Below are 10,449 nucleotides of genomic sequence, written 5' to 3'. Positions count from 1 at the left end.
TCTACGTCCTCGTTCAGTCGCGCTTATACACTCTATCGTGAATTCTAACCAACTAGCCCGCCAACGTCTGAGAAGTTTCGCTTACATAAACTTCGCACTAGCGGTTCGAATCAGAGACCGAGGTGACTCAGCGTGACCCCGCCGCCTTTACAGGCAATTAGCAGAGCCCGTCAGACGAAATGACCCACCTATGGCAGAAGTCACGTCTACGTTCGCTTGGCTTGACCTGCTGGCGCTTAAGTCAAACCGACCACCGAATTTTGGGCCGAAATCAGACTCGGCTTCTCTCTATATCGGATTCACATAAAAGTAGCTAAAGCTCGTGCGCCGCTTTTGAAAGTTCAACGATGTCGATCAATCACCGCTAACCAAACATGCATCGGTCCCTTTGGACCTTCCGATGACCTTTTTTACGTTGTATTTAAAATCCGAGCGTTCAAAACAACAGGACGCGAAGTGATTTTTTTTCTTTTGCACTGCATAAATTCTGAGTAGAAAATAGACGTTATCAGTAACAGCAGACGCTACGCGCACATTTCCTGCATGAATGTTGCAGCAATTATAGTTATATAGTTTTCGTATTAGCGAAAACGTTGATAGGGAGGCCTAGGCAATGATAAAGTAGAAGGGAATGCCTACTCATGGTTTCGGGAGCACAGGTGGCGGATGAAAGGCGAGGACGTCCAGCGACTGGTCACGACGCTGAGGACAGGGTCAGTATGCCGTATAGGCACGCCGAGACCAGCAACGCCTTGTACCTTGGGGGAACGTCTGGGTTGAGAAGTCGCTTTGTCGGAGCGCAGCAGCAGAACGACCGCTCGCGGATAACGTCGTCTTCTTCTTCTGGCGATTATCAGCCAATGCCCACGTGATCACGCGATGAAGAAGAAATCCGTAGTATATATAGAAGTGTTTATGATAATGACGTTCATTAGGCTTACAAAAATTGCACGTAACCATAGTAAGGGATCAGTCAAAAATTGGGTGGTTTGAACGCAACATTGTTTATTGGAACAAAAAATACCTCCAGAAGTTATAAGTCTGGGAAGAAATTGTTATTTATTAGAGTACTCGAGAGTGGTAATTGTGTAATTGCATTGAAATATGTATAGTAAGGTTCGCGGAATAATTTGTAATCGAACTAATCAACAATTATAATAGCGCTTATAAGAAGAAAACTGCAATCAACGCGGCAACCATTTTGTAACTAATGTAATAACACACAGCGTCAAACACGTTCTTTTGGGTAAAATATACTGGGGAAGCTCCAATAGGGAGCATAACCAAAGCACTCGTTTGTGCTCCCTATTTACGAAGCAAATCTCCATGTAGCCTTTTTTGTACTATTAACTGGCGGCTGAATTAAAGATAATTAAAGCTAGATTTACCTTCCATGAAAAACAGAGTAGCCGAGAGATCATGAGACCGCACACGCGTAAATGTAGATTTAGTGGGACATACCACAGCATTTCCTTGTAATCAATACCTCTTACTTTCATGACGGGTACCTTTGACTTCTCCAGCGAAGCCCGAGATCTTGGAAGCTTCTGAAGAATGTTATTTGTCTTCCGATGAAGTTTCTATGTTGCAAATATTCGTTTGCTTCTCACCGTGATGTGAGCCGACACCCGAAAACTAGAAATTACAGGTCCATTCAGAGTGGTCTCCCTTAATAACCAATCAGCCATCTTATTTGAGTATAAGAAACAGTGAACCAGTGCTCTTAGTGACCTGATCCTGATGATATAGGTGCAAGTACTAAACTTTATAGTAATGCATTCATCCCTAGCACAAGCAAAGATTGGAACCACCTTCCCGCCACCGTTGCAGCCATCCTGGATACCGACACCTTCAAAACCAGCATTCATGAAACGCCACGTTGAATCTGTCTATGTCTATTGCACAAATGTTTTGTTATGTTCACCCCTCCTTTCTGTAATGCCTTCGGGCCCTGAAAGTATCTTAAATAAATAAATAAATAAATAAATAAATAAATAAATAAATAAATAAAATAAATAAATAAATAAATAAACGGAACAGTTTTATTGCCACTGCATTTTATGAGGCGACAAGCAAAGCACGAGCTCGAGATAATCTGTTATAGTAACAGCAGTGACTGCGTTTAAAGTGAGCTTGCACAGCACGTCACTCATGTGAAAAATCTCAGCTTCTAAACCTGGCCTGACATTTGTATGTCATAAATCATATAACCAACCAAGCGAAAGGGGCAAAAGACGTTCCCGAGCCTTCTTATAACACAGTGAAGGATCTGTAGCTTTTGTGTTACTAATTAGCAAGTGCGCAAGTTAATCCTGCAAGCGGCTTTTTAAATTTATCAACAAAATGTGAAATTTCGTTCAAAATTTTCGTTTGATAGTTTTAGCGAAGAGTATAAAATCTTCGAATTAGTCTGTAGAAAGTATAGTTATTGCTATCCGGCCACGGCTTTGCCCGTTTCTCTGTGATTTGCAGCACAGACTTCACGGCAGCTGGTTTTCTTGTCACAGCTATGTCGCCCTTTACGCAAGTTTTATGTGTAAGGAAGAGTTTTTATGTGTAAGTAAGGATGCGCCAGATATGTATACATAGAAAGAATGTTGTGTGGGATTCTTGTGTGAGTATCGTACCTCGGAATTTGAAGCCTTTGTACTGCTTTTGCTGCATTTTATACAAAAAGAAGCATTGAGAGCATCAACGATGAAGACGACATTTGACAAAAAAAATCCTGGTGAAACAATAATTAAAGCATGCTGTTGAGTGTAAACATCTGCATGGAAGATGGCAGGTGACCGCAGTGCAACATCATTGAAAGCTTTGAACGAAGAAAAGTTATTTCCCTGAACAAGGTGATTGAGCATGGGCGTGCAATCTCAGCTCTAGCTTCTTGTGCCATTGTATTAAACTTTGCACGCATTATAAAAATTACGGGGGCAGTTTTCAGGTAATATAACGCAGTAGGATGCCACCTGTTTAAACATATATTTTGTGACAGCAGTTCTGAATACGCTCCTTCGCTCAGAATTCCGAAACCGGTATGGCGATCTGTCTATTTAGTCACAGCACTACTACAGCACTTAGTGTGTCTGCAGGTTGTTGGGCGCACTATCTGCTAGAAATAAAAAGAAATCATGAGCCATTCTATTCTGTGAAGATGAATGACCTGCGAAGATGTTTAGCACGTGACACTGAGGTCACACTGAATTATGAACAAAGGTACGAACACATTTATTGCCCTGATCGCAGGTCACCATGAAGACAGGCACGCACACAGGTTATCGTATCACCTCCGTAGGCATAGAAATGCTGGAGAATGTCTACGCCTACGCAACGAGAAATTTGTCCATCGCGTAAAACAATGAATTGCTGATTCCCCCGTAAGCAAGGAAAATAATTCTACCTGACAGTCTAGTGGGCTTGAAAATAGCGCCTATTGATAACTAATCTGCTGAATGTGCCTATACAAGCGATGACCGGCATACGCTTTTGCATAGAATGAAGAGAATTTGCATCTAGTTAGGGAGCTGAGTTTTTGCAAACGCAGATTTCTCGACACACACGAAAAATGCACGCTAACGTAGCCATAAAGAGCTTCACTTTAAAAAGTCGCAGTTTCTGGCAGATGCAAAGAATTGATAGAGACATATAAGTACTAGACCAATACACCATTACATTACGTATAGTTGCTAGTTTTTTTGACGCCGTAAATGCTACAGTATGGCCAATGGAAACCGACCCTGATAACATTTAACACCCGAACTCTCTCGAGTCGAGCTAGCTCAGTAGGCCTCTTTGAGGAACTATCAGGCATTATTTGCGATATCATTGGCCTTAGTAAGGTTAGAATAGCTGCTGAGGCTTACACAGCTGACTACTTCCACGTCCTCTACTATAGAGTACTTCCAGATAAGAAGCAGTGCGGAGAAGGATCCCTAATCCATAAGGACGTAGCGGGCAATATTGACAATTCTCAAGCTTTAATAAGAGGCTAGCAGTAGTCGTAATAAAACTTATTAAGAGGTGTAGATTAAAGGTAGTACGAGCCTGGGCTCCAATCTGCAGTCATGATGATGATGAAGTAGATCAGTTTTATGAACATGTGGAATTAGCGATCAGAAAAGCGCAATTTGTGTATACTGTAGTTATGTGTGGCTGCAATGCAAAAGTGCGGAAAAGCTGGCTGGTGAACAAGCGATCGGCTAGTACGGCGTCAATTATAGAAACACTAGAGGAGAGATGTTGGCAGAATTCGCGGCAAGGAATAAGCTGCGAATAATGAACAACTACCAGCGACAAGTATCTTCTTCATCTTATTTCATTGCCAATTATTTATTATTCCTTTAATTTAATTACTAAGTACAAGGGATTACATTAGTAATTACAAGTACAAGTAATTACTAATTACAAGTACAAGTACATCTGCAGGCTTGGAGTGACGCCTGACAACGGCGAAAGGTGCCTAGAGCGAGTGGGGCTATACTTATATAAGTACAACAAAATTAGGAAGGCCCACTAGGCTTGAAAAAGGACACTGCCTCCGCAGAACAGGATTTGGCCTCCCTGGTGCAGTATTAGGCCACAACCTTCCTGATGATATCCACAATTAACCAATGGGCCTCAGTCCCCAGCAGCTGCGGAGCCCCTGACTAAGACGGTGGTCAGACATATAACACTGCAGAGGGCGCTAAGATTCTCAGGGTCCGGACAGGCCACCAATGAAAACTGACCCTTACAACGTTTAACACCAGAACCCTCTCGAGTGAGGCTACCTGAGCAGGACTTTTTGAGGAACCATCAGACATTGTTAGGAACATCGTCGGCCTTAATGAGATTAGAAGAACTGAGGAGGCTTATACATTGCTGAATAACGGACGTGTCGTCTGCTATAGAGCTCTCCTAGATATGAAGCAATACGGGCTAAGATTCCTAAATAATAAGGACATAGGGCTACACTGATGAAGTCTACAGCATTAATGAGAGGGTAGCTGTATTCAAAATCAAGCTTAATGGGAGGTATAGATTAAATGTTGTTCAAGCCTACGATCCAACATTCATTCAAGAAGATGATGATGATGTAGTGCAGGATGTAGAACTGATAGTATGGGTAAAATGCAGTGATGATAGGATAGTGAGGGCTAGGATTAACCTGAATTTGAAGAGAGAATGAATGAAATTCGTGAAGAAGATACAGGTCAACCTAGAGGTAGTAAGGGTCAAAGTAGACAAATTCAGGCTGTACTTGCAAACAAATATGCAGCCTTACAACTGAGAGATGAAGACATAGAGCTAATGAATGAAACGGTAACCAGGCTGGCTTCAGAGGCACCAATTTAAGTGGGAGGCATGGCACTAAGGCAACCAGTATGAAAACCAGTAAGAAAAGACAGACAAAGAATAAATGTGTCCAACTCAAGAGATAAGATAGAATTCGGGAGAACGGTCAAAACTGATCAACAAAACAAAAATAAGTGACATTCGAAACTATAACGTGAGAAAGGCTGAAGAAGCCGTGAAGAATCGACGCAGCCTGAAATCAGTAAGAAGGAAACTTGGCATAGGACAAACCAAGATGTATGCACTGAAAGATAAGCAGGATAATATCATCACCATCTCGTATGTATGATAAAACAGAGGCAGAATTCTATACTCACTTGCACAGTATCCAGAAAACTCAAGAGTACTCCATTCGGAACAATATTGAACAGGATCCAGAAGCTCCTATAACTAAAGATGAGGTCAGAAGGGCCTTGCAAGACATGAAACTGGGAAAAGCGACAGGAGAAGATGGAATTATAGTCAATTTAGTCAAAGATGGAAGAGACATAATGCTACAAAAACTGGGTGCTCTCTATACAAAGTGTCTATCGACTGGAAGCGTCCCAGCAAGCTGGAAGAATGGAAACATTAGAACTGAAAAATTATAGGCTCATTAGCTTACTCCCAGTATTATATAAAATATTTACCAAAATTATTTGCAATAGAATACGGCCAACACTGGACTTTTGTCAACCAAGGGAACCGGCTGGCTTCAGGAAGGAATACTCTACAATTGATCACATCAATGCGATTAATCGGATTATCGAGAAATTTTCAGAGTACAATAAGCCCCTCTCTATGGGTTTCAAAGATAACAAAAAAGCATTTGATTCCGTAGACATACCAGGAGTAATAGGGGCATTCCGTAATCAAGGAGCACAGACCGCTTAAGTAAATACCGTGGAAAATATCTACAGAGATTCTACAGCCACGTTAATTCTACACAAGAAAAGTAGGAAAATACCTATACAGAAACGGGCCAGGCAAGGAGACACAACCTCTCCAATGCTATTCACTGCGTGATTGGAAGAAGTATTCATGCTATTAAACCAGGAATGTTTAGGAGTAAGGAGGGACGGCGAATACCTCAGCAACCTTCGGTTTGCCGATTACATTATTTTATTCAGCAACACTGCAGACGAGTTACAACAAACGATTGAGGACCTTAACAGGGAGAGTGTAAGAGTGGAGTTGAAGATTAATATGCAGAAGACAAAGATAATAATGAACAACCTGTCAAGGGAACAAGAGTTCAAGATTGGAAGTCAGCCTCTAGAGTCTGTGAAGGAGTACGTTTATCTAGGTCAACTAATCACATGGAAGCCTGACCATGAGAAGGAAATTCAAAGAATAAAAATTGGTTGGATCGCGTATGGCAGACATTGTGTGTTCCTGACTGGAAGCTTACCGTTATCATTGAAAGGGAGGGTACACAATCAGTGCATTTTACCGGTGCTGACATATGGGGTAGAGACTTGGAGACTGACAAAGAAGCTTGAGAACAAGTTAAGGACCGCACAGAGCGCGATCGAACTATTAGAGAGACGCAGTTGCGCAAGATGTTTATTGACGACGACTGGCGGGTACATCACCCAAAAACCCAAGACACGCCTCCTGCTTAGGTATGCTATTTATGTTGTACTGGTGGCGCTGGAGTGCCGACAAGCGTAGCCCCAGCTGGTTACAAGATACAACACCTTTCTTTCCTTCAGTTGGTTACTGGTACCCGTACCTTTCGGGCACTCGCTGGATCCTAGTGGATCGCCGCTGCAGCACTGATCCGACTGACTGCTGTGGGGTAATTTGTTCGGTTGCTTGGCCCTCTGCTAATGGCGCCGCTGCTAAGTGAACGCGACAGCTTCTAATGCCCCCTCCCTCTGTAAAATTTCGGGGAGTACCTCGCTTTCGGTATCTGCCGTCTCCTACAGCGTTACTTTGGACCAGGGAGCCGTTGGCAGTTCCACTTTACATCTTAAGTGATCGGCGTGGCGATACCTAAGAATCACACCTACGCGTGCCAGGAACTTCACTTTTGACACCTTCTTTACAATTTTCCCTGGCTACCTATTCGACCTTTTGTTGTGAACAGTGCGGACATATACTTCTTCCCCTTGCGTAAAGTCACGGCTGTTACCCCTTCTTGCATCTGCTGTGAGCTTATTTTTTTCCCTTCTGTTTTTCCACACCTTTATCCTGCACAGTTTCAACAGGGACAGTCTGGTTCTGACTTTCGTCCGAGCAGCCACTCGCAGGGCGCTGATACTCTGAACGAATGCGGCGGCCTCCTGTGTGAAAGATATTCTATCTTCTATTTGATTGCTCCACATAAGTGCTTAGCCTGGCGGAGCAAAATTTACTTTCCTTTCTTAGTGTCTTATGCCTCTACAGGTGAGCCAGGAACTGCCCGTCAAAGGAAAATTATATGGTTCACGGACATAGGTTTGCACCTTGGTGAACGCCATGTTGGAGTTGCCAACGCCATGCTACCAAGCCGGTGATGCCCTATCATTCCTTGCACTTTGAACTGTTAAAGCCTGTGATTGTAATTATTTGTTCTCCAGACGTTACACGCAAATGTTGGCCCAATTTGATCGAAAATGATATAAGCGAACTGGGCGTCCGCTTGTCTGGGTCCGGTACCCAAACAATGCGTTAGTTTCCGTAGCGGGTGGCATTTTAAAATTGCCGCATCTCGACGTGATTTGCTAGTGCAGCAGTGTAGAAATTATAAAAAGATACGAATTGCCGCAGAATCCATCTACGATGATTATGCACGGTAATACGGTAGAATTGAGTCAATATACCGACACAAATATTGCCACCTGCAAAACGAGGCACGTCGGAGGCGTGCCTCCGACGCTTTCAAGCTCTTTCAAGCTTTCCTATGAACACTGGGCGCCATCTAGCGCTGCCACAGCGAAACCTGCGCGTGGCCTCCGAAATGCACGGCGCCTGAGAAACGCGTCACGTAGCGCCGGGGACTCCTCTATGCACTTCTCTGTGGACACGCTGCGCCATCTAGTGGCACTGCCGCGAAGTTCCGGCGTGGCTTCTGAGACTAGAAGCATAGTGTGCCAGCCCCTGCGAACGCTGAGAATTGTTCTCGCTTGACGCACACTTAACAGCACATTAAGTAATGGAGGTTGCCGAGAGGTTCATTGATGAGCGGCACATATCTAGTGCATATATGGCGCAGCTCAGTAAAGCAAAAATTTGTTTAAGACTGCTCTACTTTGGCTATGAGAACGAAGTTCATGTGCCTACCAGAATGGCAGAGTATGCTGAAACTCTTCTCGACTTGTGTTTCACCAACTGGAAAAATGATACGTGTGCTGGCATTCTTGTACCTGGAGCCAGTGACCATTTACCAATTTTCGCATTCATCAGATCACAAACAAGTCAACGAAAAATATTTGCTTCAACTTATTACAGAAAGATTACCACCGACAAAATCAAGCCTTCTTAAGAATGAGTGGATGATGCTCACTAGAGCAAAATTAACGAAATCACTGACGCTGTACTTGCGTAGTAAATATTTCTAGTGAAAGCTAGATTTCATAACATTGATTCCAACCTGTATTGAAAAACACGGACAAAATAAGCGAGAAAGCCATGGATCACTTTTACCCTCACTTTTAAAAAAGAATGAAAGAGAAGATAAGCTACTGAACACCTTTATCCAAACAATACCCATGGCGTATTCCTTCAATTTGAGCAGATGAGGAATAAGTTAGCATCTAACATAAAGCGCGGACGCGTAAACTACTACTAAAATAAGTTTACAAGCATTATGAATGATCAGAAAGCAGTTCGGAGTACTCTGAACGATCTTTTGGCAAGAGCGAACACAAAAACCATTTTTGAACTTTTAGCGGAGGGCGAATTTCGCTCCAGGCACATTGCTTCCTGATATGTTCCGCGACTGTATTTCAAGGTCGCAGGCATTTTCTGAAATCAGTGCCGATAATCGCTATAAATTTTACATCAAAAATCGTATTAAGAAATGAATTTCTGTGGCTCCCGCAAATGAATCGGAGACGAATTTAGTCATGATGTGCCCACAGAATAGTTGTGCTGCCTGTGATGATGGTATAAAAGCAGGCCATTATAAGGAGTTTCACAGTATTTTCGCTTACCAATTTCACATACATGCGACTTGATTTTGCCCTGGAATATTTCTCGGTAAGCTCAAGATAGAGTTTCAGTGATCTACAAAGATGGTGACTAAAAGGACATGAGGACAGGACCTATATGCGAATGTCTGTGTTGCCCATATATTCAAAAATTATACACCTTGCCCTGCAAAAACTAATTTCTAACTGCTTCCAATAAAAGCTGCCAAACGCAGCTTTCATTGGGCGCTCCTCTGTCTATAATATAGATGAAATACAATTGATTGGTTGACTGAGGGATTGATGGTACTCTGAAACATCTTGTAACAAAGCATCAATTTGGTTTGCAGAAAAATAAATGTACCGAGAACAGCGCGCTAATAATAAAGCCAAATTAATTGGTAACCTTATGGCTGCTCCCCTGCCCACTTGTTTTCTTCGATGGTGTGCGGGACTGCATTCATATGAGTCTGCAGTTGTTATAATGTGGCGATGTCGAGGAAGCCCCACGACCTCCAAAACCTCATAAATCAAACCAAGATGTTGTTTCTTTTAATAGTGTTAATGAACTTCAGTACGAAGAAATTTGTTCTGTCCTACAAATGCTAAAAGACAAAAAATAACAGGTGAGCTTGCCAAAGGCAAGGCTGAGTTAAAAAAGGACATGAAGGACGTGAAAACAAGCCAACAAGCTATTGAAAGTAAGCTAACTGACATTTACTGCCACCTCGATTCAACCGAAAAAAAAAATCTGAAACGCTTGACAATGTCAAAGTGCAACAGTGAGCAGAAAGCTTGGAAAAACAGCAGGTCGCCCTTGTAGCGCGTCTAGGTTATCTGCAGGACGGGACAAGGCGTAACAATCTAACTTTTTATGGCGTTCCTGACTCCCGTGAATCATGGCTGCAGACCGAAAAGAAAACAATCGCTGCCTTGTCGTGTGCGATGGAACGTGATCTGCCATTGAACTCGGTTGAACGCGCGCATTGTGTTGGAGCCTTTTCAGACGAGAAGTGCCGCCCCG

The sequence above is a fragment of the Dermacentor variabilis genome, chromosome 8 (genome assembly GCF_050947875.1).
Source record: "Dermacentor variabilis isolate Ectoservices chromosome 8, ASM5094787v1, whole genome shotgun sequence".
NCBI lineage: Eukaryota > Metazoa > Arthropoda > Arachnida > Ixodida > Ixodidae > Dermacentor > Dermacentor variabilis.
Note: the sequence above shows the minus strand (reverse complement) of the source record.